This window comes from Zeugodacus cucurbitae, chromosome X (genome assembly GCF_028554725.1).
Source record: "Zeugodacus cucurbitae isolate PBARC_wt_2022May chromosome X, idZeuCucr1.2, whole genome shotgun sequence".
In the NCBI taxonomy this organism is placed as follows: Eukaryota; Metazoa; Arthropoda; class Insecta; order Diptera; family Tephritidae; genus Zeugodacus; species Zeugodacus cucurbitae.
Window position 1 is genome coordinate 10,185,001 of NC_071672.1, and position 12,500 is coordinate 10,197,500.

Below are 12,500 nucleotides of genomic sequence, written 5' to 3' on the forward strand. Positions count from 1 at the left end.
GGCGCACCTAACAACACCTGCAGCGCCTCTGTAGAAATCGTGCGACATACAGGCAAACAGGCAAGCATCAAACAACGTTGTATGGAAAGAAGTTTTTGGCGACCCCTGACCTTTGATGCTAATTCCCACCATATAGCGGCTCCATATGTGGCACAGGCCACAAATAAGCCACTATATATAGTGCGAACCGCACGACGTCCGAGACCCCAATCACTCCTTAACACGCGCTTAATCTTGCCGGCAATTCCTAACAATCGCTCCTCCACGTAAACCAAGTGAGGGTTGAAACACATCCTTTCGCCGATGGTCAATCCCAGATATTTGACTTGCGTCACATACCTGATATTGACCCCATTCATTCGGATAATCGGTGGACGAGCCGATGACAGTATGCCTTTCAAGAGCATTGTCACCGTCTTGTCAATCGATACGTCAACCCCCACACCTATACCCCAATTGTGAACAATTCCTAACAGTCGTTCACCCTTTCGTTCTAACTCCAATCGTGAACGACCGTCAACTAGGAGCAGAAGGTCGTCTGCATATGCACAACAACCACAAAGCGTTTCAAGTTGGCCAAGCAGAGAGTCCATCATTAGGTTCCAAATATATGGACCACAGATGGATCCCTGTGGGCAGCCCCGTTCTACCCTAATGTCCGCGCTACCATTCATTCCTACGATAGAGGCTTTTCTGTCCGAAAAGTAGCTCTGCCAGAGACTAATTTCCGGACAGCCAAGTTCCTCCAGTCGTTGAATCACGCGATCCCAGATTAGGTAATCGAATGCCCCCTTGAAATCGACAAATATGCCAAGGACATATTTGTTGGCATTCTCCCGGACAGCACGCTGAACATACATCCAGGCGTCCTCTACACTACGTCCCTTCCTAAAGCCATACTGCCTATCCGACCTCAAATCCCGCGTTAGCTCCTGAAGCCGTTCCACCATAACCCTCTCCAGTACTTTACCCAGCACTGGAAGAAGACTGATGCCCCGATAAGATCGTGGATCACTCCTAATCTTATCAGGTGACTTCAGGAGAGGAACAACCCTAGCACTTTTCCACTCACGTGGAAAATATCCCTCACAAATGCACTTATCGTAAATGACCTCCAAGTATTCCGGAATGAACTTCCACAAGCTTTTACACAACTCTCCGTTCAAACCATCAAGACCTGGGGACCGTTTAGACCTAACCAGGCTAAAGGCATATCCCAACTCCCCATCATCAAGTGGAGGAACCGGTACCTCTTGTGCGAGAGGTGCCAGCTCCTCAGCCCTAGGAAAGAATGCTCCTAACAGAACCCCTGCACACTCACTCCATGTTGATAACACAGTGTCATCAACACGAAGAGAAGTGATGTCCTCCCTCCTACGACCCCTACAAATCCTTAAGACCTGACCCCAGGGGTCATCCCTATGCTCATTAACGAACCCCCTCCACTCCTCTTCTTTGATTTTAATTAGCATGGCCTTATACTCATGCATCGCACAACTAAAATCGTTCCTAATCTGGGCCAACCTATCCGAATTTGACCGCCGAGCGCGTTGAAACTTCCGTCTCAATCGCCGGACAGCCCTCCTCTTCAGGGTTAATTCCTGCGTCCACCACTTTATTTTCCTAACCCTAAAATCCTTATATTTCTTCAACAACCTATCGTTCACTCCCCAGACCAATTCGTACAACCGAGCAATTTGCTCGTCCACCCCCAGATTTTCAAACTCACTAAGCGGTATGTCCAATACCGCTTCCCTAACACACTGTCCATATTGGTTCAAGTCGATACCAGAGGTACGCCATCGCCGCAATGGACTTGCATGCGTCGAGGGAGGGGAATTAGGAGTAACCATAATTTTAATCAAATTATGATCGCTCAATCCCCACCCTCCCATAATCTCCCACCTAAAACTGAACGCCCTATTTGCTGCCTCATTGATCAAGGACACGTCAATGTCGCTCCCCCCTCTAGGACCATGAAATGTGTACCACACGCTTGGCTCATTTAGGATGTGGAGGCTGTTAGCGACCATCCATTCGCTTAATGCCCGACCCCGAATGTGGCTCCGATATCTGTGCGCCCATCGAGAAAACTTGCTAAACCACATCGAGGACGTGGCATTCGCATCCATCCCTAGGATAAATGGGCTACCACTCGCAAGGAGTAGTAGGTTATCCATGTATCGCAGATAAGGCTCTATAGGTTCCCTAAACTTACAATACATGCTAGCAACAATCAGTCTACCGAACACCCCCTCTACAGAAACACATACACCCTCTTGTGACGAATCCAAAACTATGCAGTCATAGCTTGGGTCAGTCACAACTATTGCAGCATTACACCTAAGGTCCGTGTAGACCCTGAAACCCCCAGGAAGACCACTTACCATTCCAAAATTGGTGGCGTATGGCTCCTGGAGTAAGGCGATGCTGCACCCAGCCTCTATCATGCAACTCCCTAACTCGCACATAACTGCATAAGAATTCTGGCAATTTAATTGAAAAATCTCACCCATTAATGTCTGGCGAGAGCACGTCCGACAACCCCACAGTAAATCGGACAGGCAGCCGACATCATGAGATGTCCAGCTGGCCTTCCTTTAAATGCACAGTTGCGACAATGGGGGGCATTGACGCAACTGGCAGCCTTGTGGCCCTCCTGACCACACCTCCGACAGACGTCGGTCTTGGCCCTGCATTCTGCCACTCGGTGATCAAAACCCATGCACCGGAAGCAGCCGGTCACGGGACTATCCGCGCGGACACGGAAGGAGAACCACTTGACGTAGCACCTACCCGCATCCAGGAGGGTGGACATTAGTTTGTCCGTACCCTCTAGGACAACATTTGTCCTGCCATCAGTCGCCACCTTCCAGGGGCGACTGACCATCCTCACGTCCGTCTTTTTGGACTCCGGGCTGAACTCCCGAAGGTTCAGCCGAAACAGCTCCTCCATGAATTCTTCATGGGATATTTCCGTGTATACTCCCTGTACCACGACCCTGGGCCCCAACTTTTTATTGACGCTAACGTCCAACCCTACCTCACCGAATTTGGCGTTGCTCGCCACTTTCTCCCTCTCAGCAACAGAGGGAGTGCGTATCACTACGCCACCCCCCTTTATTGTCTTCACGTCATGGACGCGAACACCCAGTGAAGGACCCACCTCCTTAACAACCTTATTTATGACTTCCTTTGAGGAAGTCACAGGAGCCTTGCTCCTCACCACAACCGACCAGGTTTCTACTGGTTTCCTCACCGTCGGCGCAATTGCCTCCAGCACGGGTGCTGGAGGGGCAGGCGCCGAGGGAGCAGCAGCAGCCGCCCCTGCTGTGCTCCGAGGGACGGAAGATGTCCCAATACCACCCTTCAAACCCTCAATTTGCCCACGAAGATGAGCATTTTCCGTCAGGACACTCATAAGAATCTCCTCATATTTAGAGGCGATCCCTACGAGTTCCTTCATCGTTGTGACTTCGAGGCTTTTCGCCCCGAACACAACCTCGTTCAACTGGGCTGTTACGGCTTTCATCGCCGTAACATGGCCCTCACCCCCAATAGCACCCCCTTTACCCCCCTTGTTGCCCCCTACCTTGCTGTTTGGGCAACCTTGCCTGCTTCCACTGGCTCCGTCCTTCGCCGCAACCTTCAGTCCTACGGCTGCTTTTGTTGCAACCGTATCCAGCTTCTGGAGTACTCCATCCGTCCCGCTCTCGCCCGAGTTCGCCTGTGGTGGCGAACCTAATCGCGCCTTCCTCTTGGGTGGGGGCCGCGAGGGTTGCCCCACTCCGTCCTCATCGGTCGATGACTCCACCTGGACCATTGAAGGCCCAGAGTCTTCGCTCTCCGCTGGGGCTTTTGCCCCTCTCCTCCGTGGTGGAGGCATTTCTCCTACACTCGCGCACAACAAAAACACAGATCTTTCACTACCTGCAATGTACACAATATTTGTTATGGCAGATGCCGCTAACTATGCGCACTGCTGGGAAATCCCACACTTCGTTCACTAATACACACTCCGTTAATGGCCTAAGCCGCTATCCTTTCACACTTTTGGGAATACACACGATGTGTATAATCCCTCACGTACCTGCTCACTGTGTCTATTTTCACAACAGGCTACCGACAGACCGGAAAAACCGAAAAATTTTATCACTTTCAGAAACACTGAAAAATACTTAAAAATCGCTTTTAAAAACTCGCAATGATGCGCAAACACGTCCGTTCACTTCGAGGTTCTACAAACAACTGAGTAGATAGGGACAGTAGGAATCTCGTTAATCCATTCATGCGCGTCACTAATTAGATGACGAGGCATTTGGCTACCTTAAGAGAGTCATAGTTACTCCCGCCGTTTACCCGCGCTTACTTGAATTTCTTCACTTTGACATTCAGAGCACTGGGCAGAAATCACATTGTGTCAACACCCGTTAGGGCCATCACAATGCTTTGTTTTAATTAGACAGTCGGATTCCCCAAGTCCGTGCCAGTTCTGAATTGATTGTTAATTGATAATCGTTATAATTAAATAAGAATATATATCTTGCGATATAATTCTTATAAAATTTTAGCAAGAAAGTTCCACAATTGGCTACGTAACTACTATCCGGGGAACAAGAACCGAAATTCTCTATTTACCCAGAACGAGTACATAAACCATGGTATTGCTTCCCAATCAAGCCCGACTATCTCAATCTTCAGAGCCAATCCTTATCCCGAAGTTACGGATCTAATTTGCCGACTTCCCTTACCTACATTATTCTATCGACTAGAGACTCTTCACCTTGGAGACCAGCTGCGGATATTGGTACGGCCTGTTGAGAAGTTTGCGTAACCCCACCATAAATTTTCAAGGTCCGAGGAGAAAATATCGACACAACAGTAAATGTCATGCTCTTCTAGTCCATCTACCATATCTCTCTTCGAAAGACTTCCATGGTAGTACGACTATAAAACAGAAAAGAAAACTCTTCCGATACCTCTCGACGGCTTCTTTATGGTCGTTCCTGTTGCCAGGATGAGCACAAGGCCCATTTTTAATAACAAACGGATACTCAACAGGTTACGGAATTGGAACCGTATTCCCTTTCGTTCAAAATTATTCAAGTGTTTAATTACTATGAAGAAAACATAATAATTATATATTCTCAACAATTCATTAAAACTTGAAAATTTTCGGCTTTCGCCTTGAACTTAGGACCGACTAACTCGTGATCAACCACTGTTCACACGAAACCCTTCTCCACTTCAGTCCTCCAAGGTCTCATTCGATTATTTGCTACTACCACCAAGATCTGTACCAATGGCGGCTCCATGCAGGCTTACGCCAAACACTTCTAAGCACACCATTGTACCCTCCTACTCACTAAAGTTTCAAAATTTATAATCCAACCGAAATTGTATTATAAATCATGTACTTTAGCGGTAATGTATAGGTATACAACTTAAGCGCCATCCATTTTAAGGGCTAGTTGCTTCGGCAGGTGAGTTGTTACACACTCCTTAGCGGATTACGACTTCCATGTCCACCGTCCTGCTGTTTTAAGCAACCAACGCCTTTCATGGTATCTGCATGAGTTGTTAATTTGGGCACCGTAACATTACGTTTGGTTCATCCCACAGCGCCAGTTCTGCTTACCAAAAGTGGCCCACTGGGCACATTATATCATAACCTCAACCTTCATATCAAGAAAGGTGAGGTTCTTACCCATTTAAAGTTTGAGAATAGGTTAAGGTCGTTTCGACCCTAAGGCCTCTAATCATTCGCTTTACCAGATAAGATTATTTTACATAATATTTAAATGCACCAGCTATCCTGAGGGAAACTTCGGAGGGAACCAGCTACTAGATGGTTCGATTGGTCTTTCGCCCCTATACTCAATTCTGACAATCGATTTGCACGTCAGAACTGTTTCGGTCTTCCATCAGGGTTTCCCCTGACTTCAACCTGATCAAGTATAGTTCACCATCTTTCGGGTCACAGCATATATGCTCAAGGTACGCTCCAGTTAGAGGTATAAATAATAATAAATTATCATTATACATAACTATATGGAACGCCCCGGGATTGAATTAATAGTAAAATATTTCACTAAAAATTAATCCCATTATATAAAAGTTAAGTTAATTTCGCCATTAGGTTTAATATAACCCAATGACTTGCACATATGTTAGACTCCTTGGTCCGTGTTTCAAGACGGGTCCCGAAGGTATCCTGAATCTTTCGCATTGTTAATCATATAAATGCATACAATTAATATTAAAATCAATGATAATAATATTATTGTAAAATTCAAAAGAATTTAAGCATTATATATGTAAAATCTATCAACACTTTATCAAATCATCAGTATTTATTCTATGTTAATAAGCTAAAAGCAAATTAATTTGAATAAACTTAACACCAATGATCTTTTGATAAATATTTTATTATGTTAATAGATTACAATGTCCTTATATGAAAAAAATGCACACTATTACTATAATATTATAAATATCACAGTTATAATGATGAATTTTTCATAATGGATATTCAGGTTCATCGGGCTTAACCTCTAAGCAGTTTCACGTACTATTTAACTCTCTATTCAGAGTTCTTTTCAACTTTCCCTCACGGTACTTGTTTACTATCGGTCTCATGGTTATATTTAGTTTTAGATGGAGTTTACCACCCACTTAGTGCTGCACTATCAAGCAACACGACTCTTTGGAAATATCTTTCTAGTAATCATTAACGTTATACGGGCCTGGCACCCTCTATGGGTAAATGGCCTCATTTAAGAAGGACTTAAATCGTTAATTTCTCATACTAGATATTAAGATATTCCATACACTGCATCTCACATTTGCCATATAGACAAAGTGACTTAGTGCTGAACTATTTTCTTTTCGCTCGCCGCTACTAAGAAAATCCTTGTTAGTTTCTTTTCCTCCCCTCATTAATATGCTTAAATTCAGGGGGTAGTCCCATATGAGTTGAGGTTGTATAAAAATATTTATATTTATTTTATATTTTAGCTTTTTGCTATTTTAAAGAAACATACATAATTATTTCTTAACACCAAAATAATTTTCTTAATAATAAATATTCAATCTTTTCATCCCGTACTACTACTTCATTATAACAACAATATTATTTTCTTGCTTTTTTACATTTAAGGCAATCCTAGAATAAAATAATATTTTATGCTAGACGTTCCTCTAAATGTATATATTATTTGAAATAATAATATTGAAATTTTATTGTTTTTGGGAATACTAAGATTCTTATTTATTATAAAATTTCGTTCAAATATGAGGTGTTCAAGAATATATTTTCTATATTTCTTTTTATGCTATTAATATTATGGATTGAAAAATACAATCCAGTAATATACCATGTGCTTAAATTCTTTTAATTGACTAAAAGAATAAGCAACTAATTTAGCATAGTCTTACAACCCTCAACCATATGTAGTCCAAGCAGCACTTTAAAATTAATTAAAGTACATAACAGCATGGACTGCAATATGCGTTCAAAATGTCGATGTTCATGTGTCCTGCAGTTCACACGATGACGCACAGTTAGCTGCGTTCTTCATCGACCCATGAGCCGAGTGATCCACCGCTTAGAGTGATAATTTTTTGTTTATTTTAATTTAACGTCAAGAGTTTTTAATTTATTGAAAGAATAACATTTCGTTTTCGTATATAATATATAAATTATTTTAAAACATCTTTCAATAAATTGTAATTTTCAACCCAAACATTTACAAGTTGCGCATGTCTTAGTCCAACAAAAACAGTAATTCCTTTTTTATTACATTTTATTTAATTTCTATATATTTTTAAGGAATTACACGTTAATGAGAACAAATTAACTTATCATTTATATTATTTTTATAAATAATAAGTACAACTATATATGTTTAAAGGTTTGTTGCGTTCAAATACAATGTATGCGATATAATTTTCATTATACTACAATACAAGGAGTAAAAAAAAAAAGAAAAAAAAGAAAAACATTCAAATAAATGAATGAAAAGAAAAAAAAGAAAATAATTTTTCTTTTTTATTCTTTTTTTGTTTGTTTGTTTGTTTGTTTGTTTTTTTTTATAATATTTACGGATAGGAACACAATAATGATCCTTCCGCAGGTTCACCTACGGAAACCTTGTTACGACTTTTACTTCCTCTAAATAATCAAGTTCGGTCAACTTTTGCGAAACAACCGTGAAACACAAGGCGTCACAGTGATCACGTCCGGAGACCTCACTAAATAATTCAATCGGTAGTAGCGACGGGCGGTGTGTACAAAGGGCAGGGACGTAATCAATGCGAGTTAATGACTCACACTTACTGGGAATTCCAAGTTCATGTGAACAGTTTCAGTTCACAATCCCAAGCATGAAAGTGGTTCAGCGGTTTACCCGGACCTCTCGGTCTAGGAAATACACGTTGATACTTTCATTGTAGCGCGCGTGCAGCCCAGGACATCTAAGGGCATCACAGACCTGTTATTGCTCAATCTCGTTACTGCTAGACGCAATTTGTCCATTTAAGAAGCTAGTGTCCTTATAATGGGACAAACCAACAGGTACGGCTCCACTTATATAAACACATTCAAACACTTGCACATTCAAGATGAACTCATGAATGAAGGCTATATAAGCTTCAACACCATAATCCTGAAAGCATCTATTTAATATATTTGAGTCTCGTTCGTTATCGGAATTAACCAGACAAATCACTCCACGAACTAAGAACGGCCATGCACCACCACCCATAGATTCGAGAAAGAGCTATCAATCTGTCTTACACGCTTATGTTCGGACCTGGTAAGTTTTCCCGTGTTGAGTCAAATTAAGCCGCAGGCTCCACTCCTGGTGGTGCCCTTCCGTCAATTCCTTTAAGTTTCAGCTTTGCAACCATACTTCCCCCGGAGCCCAAAAGCTTTGGTTTCCCGGGAAGCGACTGAGAGAGCCATAGTAGTAGCTACACCCAATTGCTAGCTGGCATCGTTTATGGTTAGAACTAGGGCGGTATCTGATCGCCTTCGAACCTCTAACTTTCGTTCTTGATTAATGAAAACATCTTTGGCAAATGCTTTCGCTTAAGTTAGTCTTACGACGGTCCAAGAATTTCACCTCTCGCGTCGTAATACTAATGCCCCCAAACTGCTTCTATTAATCATTACCTCTTGATCTAAAAACCAATGAAAGTAGAACAGAGGTCTTATTTCATTATTCCATGCACAAAATATTCAGGCATTTGGAGCCTGCTTTAAGCACTCTAATTTGTTCAAAGTAATTGTACCGGCCCACAACAACACTCGATGAAGAGCACTGAAGCAGGTTTAAATAGGAGGAATATATAAAAAATACATTGTATTAATTACATATAAGAACTCCACCGGTAATACGCTTGCATACATAAGGTAATGTACATACCACAATTATAGCTGTACTACCCGTATGAAGCACAAATTCAACTACGAACGTTTTAACCGCAACAACTTTAATATACGCTATTGGAGCTGGAATTACCGCGGCTGCTGGCACCAGACTTGCCCTCCAATAGGTCCTTGTTAAAGGATTTAAAGTGTACTCATTCCAATTACAGGGCCTCGGATATGAGTCCTGTATTGTTATTTTTCGTCACTACCTCCCCGAACTGGGAGTGGGTAATTTACGCGCCTGCTGCCTTCCTTAGATGTGGTAGCCGTTTCTCAGGCTCCCTCTCCGGAATCGAACCCTGATTCCCCGTTACCCGTTGCAACCATGGTAGTCCTAGATACTACCATCAAAAGTTGATAGGGCAGACATTTGAAAGATCTGTCGTCGGTACGAGACCATACGATCTGCAAGTTATCTAGAGTTCAACCAATATAACGATCTTACGATCGCTTGGTTTTAGCCTAATAAAAGCACACGTTCCAAAAGGTCCGTGTTTATTTTGCATGTATTAGCTCTAGAATTACCACAGTTATCCAAGTAACTGTTAACGATCTATGGAACCATAACTGATATAATGAGCCTTTTGCGGTTTCACTTTTAATTTGTTTGTACTTAGACATGCATGGCTTAATCTTTGAGACAAGCATATAACTACTGGCAGGATCAACCAGAATAATATTTTTTATTCATTTATATAATATTTTTTATACTATATAAATTTTTATAATGATATTTTCAATATTTGAAAATTAAGTACACGACATATACACAATGCAAAGGAGAACGAAATCGCGACAATAAATAATTATGAAATTTCTTCTACTATGGTCGGATTAAATAATTTACTTCATGTCATTTAAATTTCATATTATTGTATTATTTATTGCGGTCTTATTCGGACTTTGAGACTGTGTATCTTATCGTGAGAAAGAATTTTCGTTCTCTATACATATATAATATAATTATTAATGTAAGGACGATGTTTCTTCTTGTATTTGTTAAACTTTCAAATAATATCATTTTTTATACATTTTACTTTATTTCAATGCATATAGTGTATATATCTTTTTTTAAGAGTATATACGTTTTTCTTTTGATTTGAAATTAATAATTTCAATTCAATTATTTTTCATTTTATTTCATATATGATATGAAAGTATTCGAGCGTAATAATATAAATATTTAACTTTATTGAATTTTATTCTTTACCCACATATATTTTATGTGAATAGAAGAACAAACCCCAAAAAAAGTTAAATTAAAAAAAAAAACGACTACATTATGTTAGGTATAGAAGAATAATCTCAATTAATAACATTTCATTATTAACAAAATTATTTCTATTTAAACCAACTGTAGCAAACCAGGAATAAATTTTTTTGCTCTCATTTATATATTACACTTAAATACTTTTATAAATATATGAAAATAATTTTCATATAAGTACTAAGTATGCAATTTCATACAAGTATTAAAATTTTCATACAAGTACTAATGTTGAAGTTTCATACAACATATATGTTTTCTGCCACGTACACCTCACCAACCGGAAATCGTATGGAGAAAATCTTTTTAACCATATAAAAGTTTTAAATTCATATATATACAAGTAATTTATATCATTTTCTATGAGCATTATGCTTCTAAGAAATATTACAACATCAAAAATAGCTTAACATTTATTTTTTTTTTTAAATTTTTTGTACTTATATGAAAATTATTTAGTTGTATGAATTCATACACTTAGTACTTATATGAAAATTATTTACTTGTATGAATTCATAAACTTAGTATCTATATGAAAATTATTTAGTATTTATATGAAAATTATTTACTTGTATGAATTCATAAACTTAGTATCTATATGAAAATTATTTAGTATTTATATGAAAATTTTTAACTTGTATGAATTCATTAACTTAGTATCTATATGAAAATTATTTAGTATTTATATGAAAATTTTTAACTTGTATGAATTCATTAACTTAGTATCTATATGAAAATTATTTAGTATTTATATGAAAATTTTTAACTTGTATGAATTCATTAACTTAGTATCTATATGAAAATTATTTAGTATTTATATGAAAATTTTTAACTTGTATGAATTCATTAACTTAGTATCTATATGAAAATTATTTAGTATTTATATGAAAATTATTTACTTGTATGAATTCATAAACTTAGTATCTATATGAAAATTATTTAGTATTTATATGAAAATTTTTAACTTGTATGAATTCATAAACTTAGTATCTATATGAAAATTATTTAGTATTTATATGAAAATTTTTAACTTGTATGAATTCATTAACTTAGTATCTATATGAAAATTATTTAGTATTTATATGAAAATTTTTAACTTGTATGAATTCATTAACTTAGTATCTATATGAAAATTATTTAGTATTTATATGAAAATTTTTAACTTGTATGAATTCATTAACTTAGTATCTATATGAAAATTATTTAGTATTTATATGAAAATTTTTAACTTGTATGAATTCATTAACTTAGTATCTATATGAAAATTATTTAGTATTTATATGAAAATTATTTACTTGTATGAATTCATAAACTTAGTATCTATATGAAAATTATTTAGTATTTATATGAAAATTTTTAACTTGTATGAATTCATTAACTTAGTATCTATATGAAAATTATTTAGTATTTATATGAAAATTTTTAACTTGTATGAATTCATTAACTTAGTATTTATATGAAAATTATTTAGTATTTATATGAAAATTTTTAACTTGTTTGAATTCATTAACTTAGTATCTATATGAAAATTATTTAGTATTTATATGAAAATTATTTACTTGTATGAATTCATAAACTTAGTATCTATATGAAAATTATTTAGTATTTATATGAAATTTTTTTACTTGTATGAACGTGGTTTCGGCGTTTTGGCTCTTTATATGGGGTTTCGGCTCTTCGCAAATAGGGACAGTAGGAATCTCCTGAATTCCTTTTTGCGCGTCACTAATAAGATGACGATGCATTTGGCTACGTAAATAAAATCATTTTTATGTCCGCCGTTTAACCAAACTTAGTTTT

The 12,500-nt window shown here is 38.1% G+C and overlaps 2 non-coding genes and 1 pseudogene across 2 annotated transcripts; all 3 read right to left on the minus strand.

The window, feature by feature from the left end:
• The window catches only part of LOC128923368 (large subunit ribosomal RNA), a 9,314-nt pseudogene extending 2,330 nt beyond the window's left edge, over positions 1 to 6,984 (minus strand).
• A 452-nt stretch (positions 6,985 to 7,436) lies between these two features.
• LOC128923423 (5.8S ribosomal RNA) lies at positions 7,437 to 7,615 on the minus strand. The gene has a single exon (XR_008472326.1). It is a non-coding gene; the product is annotated as a 5.8S ribosomal RNA (ribosomal RNA).
• A 503-nt stretch (positions 7,616 to 8,118) lies between these two features.
• LOC128923285 (small subunit ribosomal RNA) lies at positions 8,119 to 10,108 on the minus strand. The gene has a single exon (XR_008472252.1). It is a non-coding gene; the product is annotated as a small subunit ribosomal RNA (ribosomal RNA).
• Positions 10,109 to 12,500: the final 2,392 nt, after the last annotated feature.